Consider the following 12,600-nt stretch of genomic DNA (forward strand, 5'->3'; position numbering starts at 1 on the left):
CATTGTAGGGAAATACCACACTCTGTTTACTCATTCATCAATGGATGCTGCAGCTGTTTCCCGCTTTTGTCTACTGCGAATAATGCTGTGAACACGTGTGTACAAGTGTTGGTTTAAATATCCATTTTCAATTCTTACGGGTATATACCTAAGAGTAGAACTGTTGGGCCAACTCATGATTCTATGTTTAATGTTTCCATGTTTTCCACAGCGTCTACACCAAGTTTGAGAAGGCCAAAAACAAAACGCTTCCTAAACTGACCCTCTGCCCACAGGGAGTTACGAGCATCACAGAGAACTTGGGTCTTTCAGCAAGGTCTTTTCCTGCCCTGAGTCTGCCTGCCTCCTAAGACAGACCCTTTAGAGATCTGCTGCTTGTAACATGCCAATTTCATCCTGGGGGCAAACGTCAGAAACGGCTAGAAATAAGGGGGTGAGAATCAGCCTTGGAAAATACCTTATGATACAAAGTGCTCCCTGGAAAGTTAATCCTGTCAGTCTGCAGGACTCTGCACCTGAATCTTTTTTTCAATTCAGTAATTCTTTCAGTTTGTCTGAACTCCTCTTCCTGTTAAGATCAACACAAAGGCCAACATGGCCATTTACTTAACGAGGACATCAGCCCTGACTGGCAGATTGACTACCGTCCAAAAACGCAGTCAGGAACTGATAGGACTTGACAGAGATCTCCCAGGTGCAGCCAGTCCTGGCTCGGTGCCTACAGGAGGCTTCAGGACCTTAGAATTGCAAGATTCAATTCCTCAGAGTTAGGGAAACACTGGCAGCCTAGCTAAAATGTTCAGCTACTTCCGCTGACTCAACAGAGTTGCATCTGACGTTGATTTCTCCACTCTTTGGGGTCTTGAAGGGAGCATGGGTGGAGAGGCTCACAGAGTTAACTGAGGGGGTCAACATCACTAACAGGGAGATGGCGGACTTCAACACCCCTCTGAGTAAAGAACACCAAGAACATGAGGGAAAGTGACTATAACGGATGGCCTCAGAGGAAGGCCTGCCTGTTTCCAGCAGGTACTATAGTTATCTCGAGTTTGCATCTATCAAAATGCAGGGAAAGGGACCTTTTTCTCCAAGTGGAAGAAACTTGGAAATCTCACAACAGAGACTGCAAGTGGTACCTAACCTTTTTTGACACAAGAGACTCGTTTTGTGGAAGAAAACTTTTCCATGGGAAGCGGGAGATGGTTTCAGGATGATCCAAGCTAACACGTTTAAAGTGCACCCTATTTCTAATCTAATGTCCCTGCTGATCTGACAAAAGGTACTGGTCCTCAACCCGGAGGTTGGAGATCCCTGGTATAGCCCACAAGCTGAAAATATTTACCATCTATCCCTTTATTAAAGCTTGCTAGCCCTTGTTTCGGTGTGATTATTTTGATAGCAATACGCAGGATGGATTTGGAGTGGAAGTGAAAGTTGCTGAGTCATGTCCGACTCTTTTGCGACCCCATGGACTATGGGGTCGTTCCCTCGAGTTTGTCTATCACAACGCAGGGAAAGTGACCTTTTTCTCCAAGTGGTTGAGACAGCCAGTGGTGAGCTGTATGTGGCAGAGACCAGACTGTGTTCAGGAGACCCAGGTTTGAGTTCCTGGGTCCAGGGTTGAGTTCCTTCTCTCATCTACCCTTATGTGACCTCAGGCTGGTCAGTCCTTCTTTATATGATTAGAATTTTTTAAATTTATTTTACTGAAGTATAATTGCTTTACAATGGTTTACATTACAATTGGTTTACAACGGTTTATAAATTGGTTTACAATTGGTTTACAATGTTGAATTAATTTCTGCTGTATAGCAAAGTGACTCAGTTATACATACATATATACACGTTCTTTTTCACATTATTTTCCTTTATAGTTTATGCTAGGATATTGAAGGTAGCTCCTTGTGCTACACAGCAGGACCTGTGCTCTACAGGGGCCTTAGATTAGAAATAGGGTGCATGATAAATGTGTGAGCTTGAATCATCCCGAAACCATCCCCTACTTCCCAGTCCACGGAAAAATTGTCTTCCACAAAACAAGTCCCTAGTGTCAAAAAGGTTAGGTACCACTCGCAGTCTCTGTGGCAACTACTCAACTGTGACGGCGTACTCCAAAGGCAGCCACGTGGAAGGCATATACAAATGGGAAGAGCCGTGCCCACAAAAAGAAGTGAAGGGCCTGAGATGGTCCAAAGGCTTACCATTTCTCCTAGATCCACCACTTATCTATTAGTGAGAGTCGGTCATCTGGATGGCACTTTTTGTTAATTTACAATCAGCTCTGAACTCTGCAGCTGACGCAGAGGAAGGCCATGGGCGCCTCAGCCGCAACCCTCCCATGAGCCTGGGTTATCCAGGGAAGACACATCTTTTCTCTCCCAGTACTCTGCTGGACACACTTCGAAGGCAGGGACTATTCTGTGCACATTTAGGCTTGTTCCCCCATCCAATCTCCTATTCACAGTGCTTTAAGACCACCCGCAATCAAGCCAGTCCCCAGCTTAATATTCTTCAGGTTCCCCCCTTAGCACTCCAGAGAAATATTAGCAGGACGCATGCAGCTCCTCCTGGCCCTGCCCACCCCTTCATCATCCTACTCAACCTTTCTTCCCAGTTCCTCAACAAAGCGTCACTGACTACCCAAATATGCTGTGTTCATGGCTGAAACTTCCCACCCTTTGCTCCCTTTAACTTGGAAAAACTTGCCCTCAAACATCACGATAATGATGGCCTGTCTGTCCTTCGGGCCTCAGGTCAAGCAAGCTCTCTCCCAGGAAAAGCTTTCCTAATCCATTAACTTATATTATAGACTCCTTGGCCTTCATCTATGCGTCCATGATGCACCATGGTTACTCATATCATGGCAACTTAATCACACTGTGCTTGAATTGTAGGCTACTGAGCTGCCTCTCCAAACTGTGGCATCCCCCTTATAACAGGGACTACATGCATTCAGCACTGTATCCTCGAAGAAGGGCTTCCCTGGTGGCTCAGACAGTAAAGCATCTACCTGCAGTGCAGGAGACCTGGGTTCAATGCCTGGGGTTGGTCTGAGCCCCTGGAGGAGGGCATGGCAACCCACTCCAGGATTCTTGTCTGGAGAATTCCATGGACAGATGAGCCTGGTGAGCTACAGTCCATGGGGTCGCAAAGAGTCGGACACGGCTGAGCGATTAAACAACAGCACATCCTCCAAGAAATCAACACATGCTGATGCTCAATAAAAGCTTGTTGCATAAACTGAATGATGTATGAAGAGTCTTATCATTTTTAAGAATCTAGTGTAAGCACAGTCCTTAACGGTACCTTTCCTTAAAGGCCTTTACAATCTCAGTTGGAGAACACAAACTCATGGAATATTTCTCGTGGATGATGTGCTCTGCAGATGACCTTCACCAACTCAAGGCCCACTCTCTGGTTACATCGATTACTCGCTCTACAGAGATGGACAAAATAGAGTGTGGTCATAACAGAGGACCTATCTTGTGGTTTAATTTTAAGATTTAAATAAATTAAAATATGGAAAACACTTGGAATAGGGCCTAATACTTCTTAAGTACTTTGTATGTTTGTTAAGTAAATAATGATATATAAACAAACAAGAAAAAATCAACAAACTCTCTTTTACTCTGATAGCCCCAGAAACAAAAATCTAAAAGTTTTCAGCTCTGTGTCCTGAAACAGACAGAGATACTCATAGGTGAAATCTGAGGGAGTGGACTTGCTCAAGATTCCCTCAAACCTAGTCAAAAGAAAGGAAAAAGGAAAGGTTCTAGAAACTGGCCTGAAAAGGAATGAATCCATGGTTAATGAAAGGAGAACATCTGAATTCAGAAAAGGGCAACATCTAAAAGGCCATGGGATCGCGACCATCTTAACCTTCTCCTCAAAATAAAATATCTGCTCCATGTGGGAGCCTCAATCAACACTCCTCAACCCCTCCTAGCATGATCCTATACATCAGAGGTTAGAAGCCAAAAAACTCCATTTCCCAAAATTCCATATAGCTAGCATGTCTCCTTAGGACTTAGTTTCTGACAAGGAAATATATACATGAAGACTTGAAGGTGAGAGAATGAACACAAAAGTGTATGGGCTTTGAGAATTCTGGATGAACGCTGGCAGAGGCCCTTGTTTTCCTGCAGGAGTCATGGTGGAGACGCCGGGGTCCAGTCAGTCCAGAGGGGCTGTATGTGATGTGGCAGCTTTCGCGAGTGCACCAGAGCACTCAGTTCTCAAGCCGGGAGCTGGGCTGAAGCCGCAGTTTTACAGGGTGGCTCTCCAGGAGCTTACTTACTACCTGTCCCCCACAGTCCTTTTGACTATTCTGAAATGTCTAAATCCTTGCAATAAAGTCCTTTCTGCTTAAGCTGCCTGGAGTGGATGCTGTTGTCTGCAATGGAACCCTGATCAACATATTTTGGAAAGGATTTGTTTTCTGACTGCAATCCAGCTCTAGTTTTATAACAGAAGCATTATGAAAGTTATTCACTGTGAAGAACACTATTCTGAAATAAGTCTATTCAGTGGAGAGAAATGAAATGGAGGGAAAAAACACCAGGTAGATAAGTCCAAAGAGTGTTCTGCTACTGCTGCTGCTAAGTCACTTCAGTCATGGCTGACTCTGTGTGACCCCATAGACAGTAGCCCATCAGGCTCCTCTGTCCCTAGGATTCTTTTTTTTTTTTTTTCCCTAGGATTCTCCAGGCAAGAACACTAGAGTGGGTTGCCGTTTCCTTTTCCAACGCTTGAAAGTGAAAAGTGAAAGTGAAGTCGCTCAGTCGTGTCCGACTCTTAGCATCCCCATGGACTGCAGCCTACTAGTCTCCTCCATCCATGGGATTCTCCAGGCAAGAGTACTGGAGTGGGGTGCCATTGCCTTCTCCACCAAGGAGTGTTCTAGAACTGGATAATGAAGGAGTGTTCTAGAACTGGATAATGAAGGCAGTGTTTCATATTCATAAGTGCATCTATTTCTGTATTTCAAAACCCAAATAGGAAACTATCTACCCTACCCACTAGTCTTATATTTTTCATTACCATAACTATTTTCTCCTCAAATATGGAAAACAAGGAGAGCAGAAATACTGAACACTGTTGCATATCTATTTCCTAAACAGCATTATGTGCATATTATTTACTTTGAGACCATACCTAACTCCCAAACAGACTGAGAAAAGTTATCTATAAATAGAGAAGACCTTTATAAGATACTTGAATCCAGAAACACCCCCTGCACATTCAAAGGCAACAAGCTCACCTTAATGTCCTATAAACTTTCAAAGGGAAAAGAAAAAAAAAAAAAGAGGATTAATTTGTAGGGATTCTGCACAGAAGCAGTACTGTTCTCTGGGTGAACTCAGGCTAATGATTAATCTAGCAATTATTGGAAGAGTTTTCTTTATCTTCCAAAGGATGAGTTGCTATTTCTAAAATAATCTGAACTGAATCATTTTACTGCCCACAGTTCCCAGAGACAACACTCTTTCCCCCAACCAACATCTGAAAGATAAAATGTTTCCACTAGCAAAGCTTTTCTTCCTCCTATAAACAACAAATCTCTGCTTAAATGTCTTTACCATCTGCCCAGGAGATGCAGATGCTCATAAGGGTGAGGATGCCGTCAATTGGACCAACAGTACCATCCAGTCTCTTAACTGGCCCTCAGGATCTAAGCCTGGGACATGGGGCCAGGGTGTAATGGGGGAGGGAGGTCTTCCACACAAGGAGGGAAGTAAAAACCTCTCGAGATGACTTCATTAGTCAAGGGGTCCTAATTAATGTGGATGTATTCTTTGGATCGCTTCAACCTAGGTGCCAACCCAAACTCAGTAACATCCTCTGGCCACTCCTCCATTTCCCTACTTTCTACAAGTTGCTCCAGATTATTCATGACACGTGAGCATATGTGATAAAACATCTACAGATTCTCTCTCCCCACTTTATCTAGTCCATATTTCTCCCTTTCTTCCTAAAGCTAACAAAGAACCAATTTCTTTTAAAGAAATATTAAATTCTAGTATGAAATCAAAGACACAAAACCTATATTATATTCCCCATGTCTCTCAAACTGGAAAAACACTAACCATATTTTCTATAAGGCATGTGGAGAAATAGTTGTAAATAAGTAATAAAGCTGATAAATAAGTTAGGGATCAAGACCAAAAAAAAAAAAAAAAGCAATAGAACAGAATCACTAGACAGCAAATTATATAAGCTCACAAGATTTCCCAGCTACAAACTATGCTAATAAATCATGCATCTCATTAGTGTCACTTCTCCAGAATAACAAAAAGACAAAGTCACAGTAACATGGAGAAAAAAATGGTCCCAGCCCTTAAGTGGCACAGTGGTAAAGAATCTGCCTGCCAGTGCAAGAAACACAGGTCCAATCCCTGAGTTGGAAGATCCCAGGAAGACGACATGACAATCCACCCCAGTATTCTTTTGCCTGGAGAATCCCATGAGCAGAGGAGCCTGGTGGGCTACAGTCCATGGAGTCGTAAAGAGTTGGACACAACTGAGCATGCATGTACACAGCTTTTGGGAGCTGTGACCCCTAAAATGCCCCCCATGCTCAAAGAATTTGCTTTCTTTTTAGAGAGTCTTCATACAGTCAAGAAAAATTTATGAAAAGAAACTTTATTTCTGCCTCTGGGTACCCAGAAAACCATTGTTCAGTTCTAGCAACTGATATTAAAATAAAGTATGCTCCTTATTTAAAAAAAAAAAAAAAAAAAGCTCGTTAATATGTAACATCTCTGTGGTAGGCAAATACCAACAAACTGGAACTCCAGATGGAATCCCAAAACGTTGAAGGGCCCTGGGGCAGGTCAATGAAGAAAGATAAGAATAATAAAAGAGAGAAAAAGGAAAAACTGACGTTATTGCAATCATCTGTCCAGCAGGAAGGATGGGAGCTTCTCATAATCTCACTTACCATCTCTCTCTTTGAATTTTACATACTGCATAAAAGACCAGAAAAATGAGTAGGTGGGAGGATTCTCCCATGTATCTTTTCACTCTGTCCCCTTTGTCCAGTAGGTGGCTGCCTAAAGAATCAGACACGACTGAGCAAGTGAACTGAACTAAACTACAAATATTAATCAAAAGAAAGCAGTAGTGACTACATTACTATCAGATGAAGTAGATTTCAGTGAAAGAAAATCACCAGAGTCAAAAAGGATCATTAAGTAATGACAAGCACCAAATAACAAAGCTTTGAAATATATGAAGCAAAAACTGATAGAACAGATAGAAACAGAGAAATCCACAACTATAGTTGGAGATTTTAACATTTCTCTCACAGCAACTGATAAAACCACCAAACAGATCATTACGATTAACCATTAGTCATACCAGATTAATCATTAAGGATACAAAGACACTTGCCACTACCATCCAACAGGATCTAATCAACATTTATAGAATATGCCATTCAACAACACCAGAATACACATTCTATTCAAGCTCCCATGGAACATTCAACCACAACAGATGATATTCTGGGCCAAATAACAAAGGCCAACAAATTTAAAAGAATTTCAACAGAGTATGCTCTCTGACAACAATGGAATCAAACTAGAAAGTGAAAGTGAAGTCACTCAGTCATGTCCGACTCTTTGCGACCCCATGGACTGTAGCCTACCAGGCTTCTCCGTCCATGGGATTTTCCAGGCAAGAGTACTGGAGTGGGTTGCCACTTCCTTCTCCAGGGGATCTTCCCGACCCAAGGATCAAACCCAGGTCTTCTGCAATGCAAGCAAACACTTTACCCTCTGAGCCACCAGGGTATCAAAAAGATAATAGGAAAATCTCCAAATGCTTTTCTAAACAACACAAGTCAAAGAGGAAGTCTTGAGGGAAATAAAAAATAATTATAACTGAATAAAACTAAAAAGAATTTATCAAAATATTAGCTAAGTTACTGCTTAGAAAATACAAAACACTAAACAGTTCTATTAGAGTAAAAATATCGAAACTCTTAAGAAACTAGAAAATAAGGAACAAAACAAACACAGAGCAAGCAAGAAGAAAGAAATAAAGAGCAGAAATCAATGAAATCCAAAACAGAAAAAACCCATGAAACAAAAAGCTGGTTTTTTCTGCAAAAGTCAGTAAGTTCACAAACTTCGAAAAAAACAAACAAAAATAAAAAAGAAGCTGACCCAAATTACCAAAATCAGGAATAAAAAGGATACCACTACAAACTCCACAGATCTTATGAGGATAATAAGGCATACTAAGAAAAACTCTACATACATAAATTTGACAACCTAGAATAAATGGCCTAATTCCTCAAAAAGCACAAACTACCAAAACACACCCAATAAGAACACATCATTTTAACCAAACAAATTGAATTCATAGTTTTGAAATCCACAAAAAGAAAACTCCAGTCCCATGTGGTTTCACTGAAGAAATCTACCTGACATCTAAAGATGCTTTCTTTAAAAGGGGAAATACTCCCCAACTCCTTTTATGAGCATAACAATAAACACATGAAATCTGAAAGTAAAAATACAAGATCATATATAATCAGTCAAATTCAGACACTGAACACATGAACACAGACAAGAAAATTGTCAGGAATTGCCTGGTGGTCCAGTGGCTAAGACTCCAAGCTCCTAATGCAGGGGCCAGGTTTGATCCCTGGTCAGGGAACTATGCTGCAAATAAGAGCTTGCATGCTACCACTAAAGGTGCTGCACACCTCAACTAAAAACCCCACATGCCACAACAAAAATCAAAGATCTTTATATATGTAGTCCAGCCACATATACTTAAAAAAGTATGCACCAGGACCAGTGAAAGTCACTCACTAATGTCTGATTCTTTGCGACCCCATGGATTGTGAATAGCCTTTCCCTTCTCCAGGGGATTTTCCCAACCCAGGGATTGAACTCAGGTCTCCCACATTGCAGGCGGATTCTTTAGCAGTCAAGCCACAAGGGAAGCCCAAGAATACTGGAGTCGGTAGCCTATCCCTTCTCCAGGGGATCTTCCCGACCCAGGAATTAAACTGGGGTTTCCTGCACTGCAGGCAGATTCTTTACCAACTGAGCTATTAGGAAAGCCCACAGCAAGACCAAGTGGAGTTTAATCCCAGGGATACAAGGCTGGTTCAATATTCAAAAATCAATCAAAGTAATCCAACATATTAACATATTCTTAATTAAAGAAGAAAAATCACACGATCATATCAACTGATGCAGAAAAAGCATCAGACAAAATTCAACACTAATTCATAAAAATTCTCAGAAAACTGGGAATAAAGGGAAACTTCCTCAACTTGATAGATGAACATCTGCCAAAAAACCTTTAGAGACATCATACTTAATGAGGAAAGACTGAATGATTAAGACTGGGGAAAAAACAAAGACATACACTCTCATAACCCGTATTTCAACATTGTCCAGGAAGTCCTAGCCAGCACAATAAGAAAATAAGAGTTACATAGATCGAAAAGGAAGACATGAAAATGTCCTGATTTGTAGATGTCATGATTGTTTATTTAGAAAAACTCAACAAGTCTGCCAAAAAGAAATTTAAAAAAAATAATAATTAGGACTAAATGAGTCCAGAAAAGTTAAAGACCAGTTACAATCTTACAGAATATAAAGTTATGATCTTAAGATCAACATGTTAAAAAAAAAAAAAGAAGATCAACATGTTAATAACATCTTATGAAAAAATCAAAATGAACTTTTTGGCCAACTCAATAAAAGCCAATTGTACATCTATATACTAGCAAAGAACATGTGGAAATTGAAATTTAAAATGTAAACCATTTATAAAAACTAAAAAATAGAAATACTTAGGTATAAATCTAAGCCCCCCAAAATGCATAGAATTTAGATGGCTAAAAACTACAAAATACTAATGAAGTAAATTCAAAAAAGATGTAAATAAATCTATAAACATACACTGTCCATGGATTGAAAAATTCAATATAAGGAAGACATCAGTTTTTCAAGCAGATCTTAAGTTTAGCAGAATTCTATCAAAATCCAAGCAAGATGTTTTGTAGATACAGAAAAGCTTATTCTAAAGCATATTTGGAATGACAAATGAGCTTAAAAATGAGCTAAAATGAGCTAAAAAAAATCTTTGAGAAAAAAGAATAAAGTTAAATTATATTATTTAAAACTTACCAGTAATTAAGAAAATGTGCTGTTAGTGTAAAGACAGATACACAGATCAATGGAACAGAAATGAGAACCCAGAAATACAGCCATATAAGTTTGGCCAATTGATTTATGACGCAGGTGCAAAACAACTCAATAGAGGAATTTGTCTTTTCAACAAAAGGTGGAGTAGCAACTGGACAGAAATCTCTACCTAAATTAATATAACAATTAATCCAAGAGGGATCACAGATTTAAAGGATTTAAAGATTTAGATTTAAAGGTAAAATGCAAAACTAGGAAACTTTTGAGAAAAACAGAGAAAATCTTTGGGTCATACAACTAGGCCAAGAACACTTAGACATGCCACCAAAAGCACAGTCTGTAAGAGAAAAAAAAGATAAACTGGACATCTGTGAAAGACCCTACTAAGAGAATAAAAACTCAAAGTAATGACTGGGAAATTATATTTGCAAGCCATTCATCTGACAAAGGACTAGTATTCAGACTATATAGAGAACTCTGAACTCAACAGTAAAAATAAAGCAAACAAATCCAAGTTAAAATTGGCAAAAGATATGCATAGAATTTCACCAAAGAGGATATAGAGATGACAGATAAGCACATGAAAACATGTTCAACCTCATTTAACCATTCAGTTCAGTTCAGTCGCTCAGTCGTGTCTGACTCTTGGTGACCCCATGAATCGCAGCACGCCAGGCCTCCCTGTCCATCACTAACTCCCGGAGTTCACTCAGATTCATGTCCATCGAGTCAGTGATGCCATCCAGCCATCTTATCCTCTGTCATCCCCTTCTCCTCCTGCCCCCAATCCCTCCCAGCATCAGGGTCTTTTCCAATGAGTCAACTCTTCGCATGAGGTGGCCAAAGTACTGGAGTTTCAGCTTTAGCATCATTCCTTCCAAAGAAATCCCAGGGCTGATCTCCTTCAGAATGGACTGGTTGGATCTCCTTGCAGTCCAAGGGACTCTCAAGAGTCTTCTCCAACACCACAGTTCAAAAGCATCAATTCTTCGGTGCTCAGCCTTCTTCACAGTCCAACTCTCACATTCATACATGACCACAGGAAAAACCAGAGCCTTGACTAGACGGACCTTAGTCGGCAAAGTAATGTCTCTGCTTTTGAATATGCTATCTAGGTTGGTCATAACTTTTCTTCCAAGGAGTAAGCGTCTTTTAATTTCACGGCTGCAGTCACCATCTGCCATGATTTTGGAGCACCAAAAAATAAAGTCTGACACTGTTTCCACTGTTTCCCCATCTATTTCCCATGAAGTGATAGGAACGGATGCCATGATCTTCGTTTTCTGAATGTTGAGCTTTAAGCCAACGTTTTCACTCTCCTCTTTCACTTTCATCAAGAGGCTTTTTAGCTCCTCTTCACTTTCTGCCATAAGGGTGGTGTCATCTGCATATCTGAGGTTATTGATATTTCTCCTGGCAATCTTGATTCCAGCTTGTGCTTCTTCCAGTCCAGCATTTCTCATGATGTACTCTGCATAGAAGTTAAATAAGCAGGGTGACAATATACAGCCTTAACGTACTCCTTTTCCTATTTGGAACCAGTCTGTTGTTCCATGTCCAGTTCTAACTGTTGCTTTCTGACCTGCATACAGGTTTCTCAAGAGGCAGGTCAGGTGGTCTGGTATTCCCATCTCTTTCAGAATTTTCCACAGTTTATTGTGATCCACACAGTCAAAGGCTTTGGCTTAGTCAATAAAGCAGAAATAGATGTTTTTCTGGAACTCTCTTGCTTTTTCCATGATCCGGCAGATGTTGGCAATTTGATCTCTGGTTCCTCTGCCTTTTCTAAAACCAGCTTTTAACCATTAGGGAAATGCAAATTAAAACCATGATGACATATCACTACATACCCATCAGAATAACTGAAATTTAAATTGTTAATAATGCCAAGTACTGGCAAATATGCAGAGAAACTAAGTATCTCATACATTTTTTTGGTGGGAATATAAAATGGTAGAGCCATTTGGAAAAAAGTTTGTACAGTTTTCTTATAAAATCAAACATAAACTTATCATACAATCCAGCTATCAAATACCTGGGTATTTATCCCTGAGAAAATAAAACTTAAGTCCACAGAAAGATCTGTACACAAATATTCACATCAGGTTTACAACAGTCAAAAGCTGGAAACAAACAAAATGTCCTGCAGGATCAAATGGTTAAACAAACTGCGCTCCACCCCTTTTCTGCAAAGAAAAGCAACAAACTCTTGACACAAAATAAGTATGAATCTCAAGGACATTAACCTGGGGGGGGGGGGGGGGGCGGGAAGACAGCCAGTCTCAAAAGGTTACATACCGTATGATTCTCTTTATAGAACACTCTCAAAAGACAAAATCATGGGATGGAAAACAAAACAGAGGCTTCCGAGGGTTAAGGATAGGGAGAACAGGATGGGTATGACTAGAAAGAAGCAGCAAGGGAGTTC

General features: G+C 40.4%; 1 protein-coding gene across 2 annotated transcripts in view; it reads right to left on the bottom strand.

The window, feature by feature from the left end:
• The window catches only part of HHAT (hedgehog acyltransferase), a 373,409-nt gene that overhangs the window by 314,639 nt on the left and 46,170 nt on the right, over positions 1–12,600 (bottom strand). The gene's annotated exons all lie outside the window — the stretch shown is intronic.

The sequence above is a fragment of the Ovis canadensis genome, chromosome 12 (assembly GCF_042477335.2).
Source record: "Ovis canadensis isolate MfBH-ARS-UI-01 breed Bighorn chromosome 12, ARS-UI_OviCan_v2, whole genome shotgun sequence".
In the NCBI taxonomy this organism is placed as follows: Eukaryota; Metazoa; Chordata; class Mammalia; order Artiodactyla; family Bovidae; genus Ovis; species Ovis canadensis.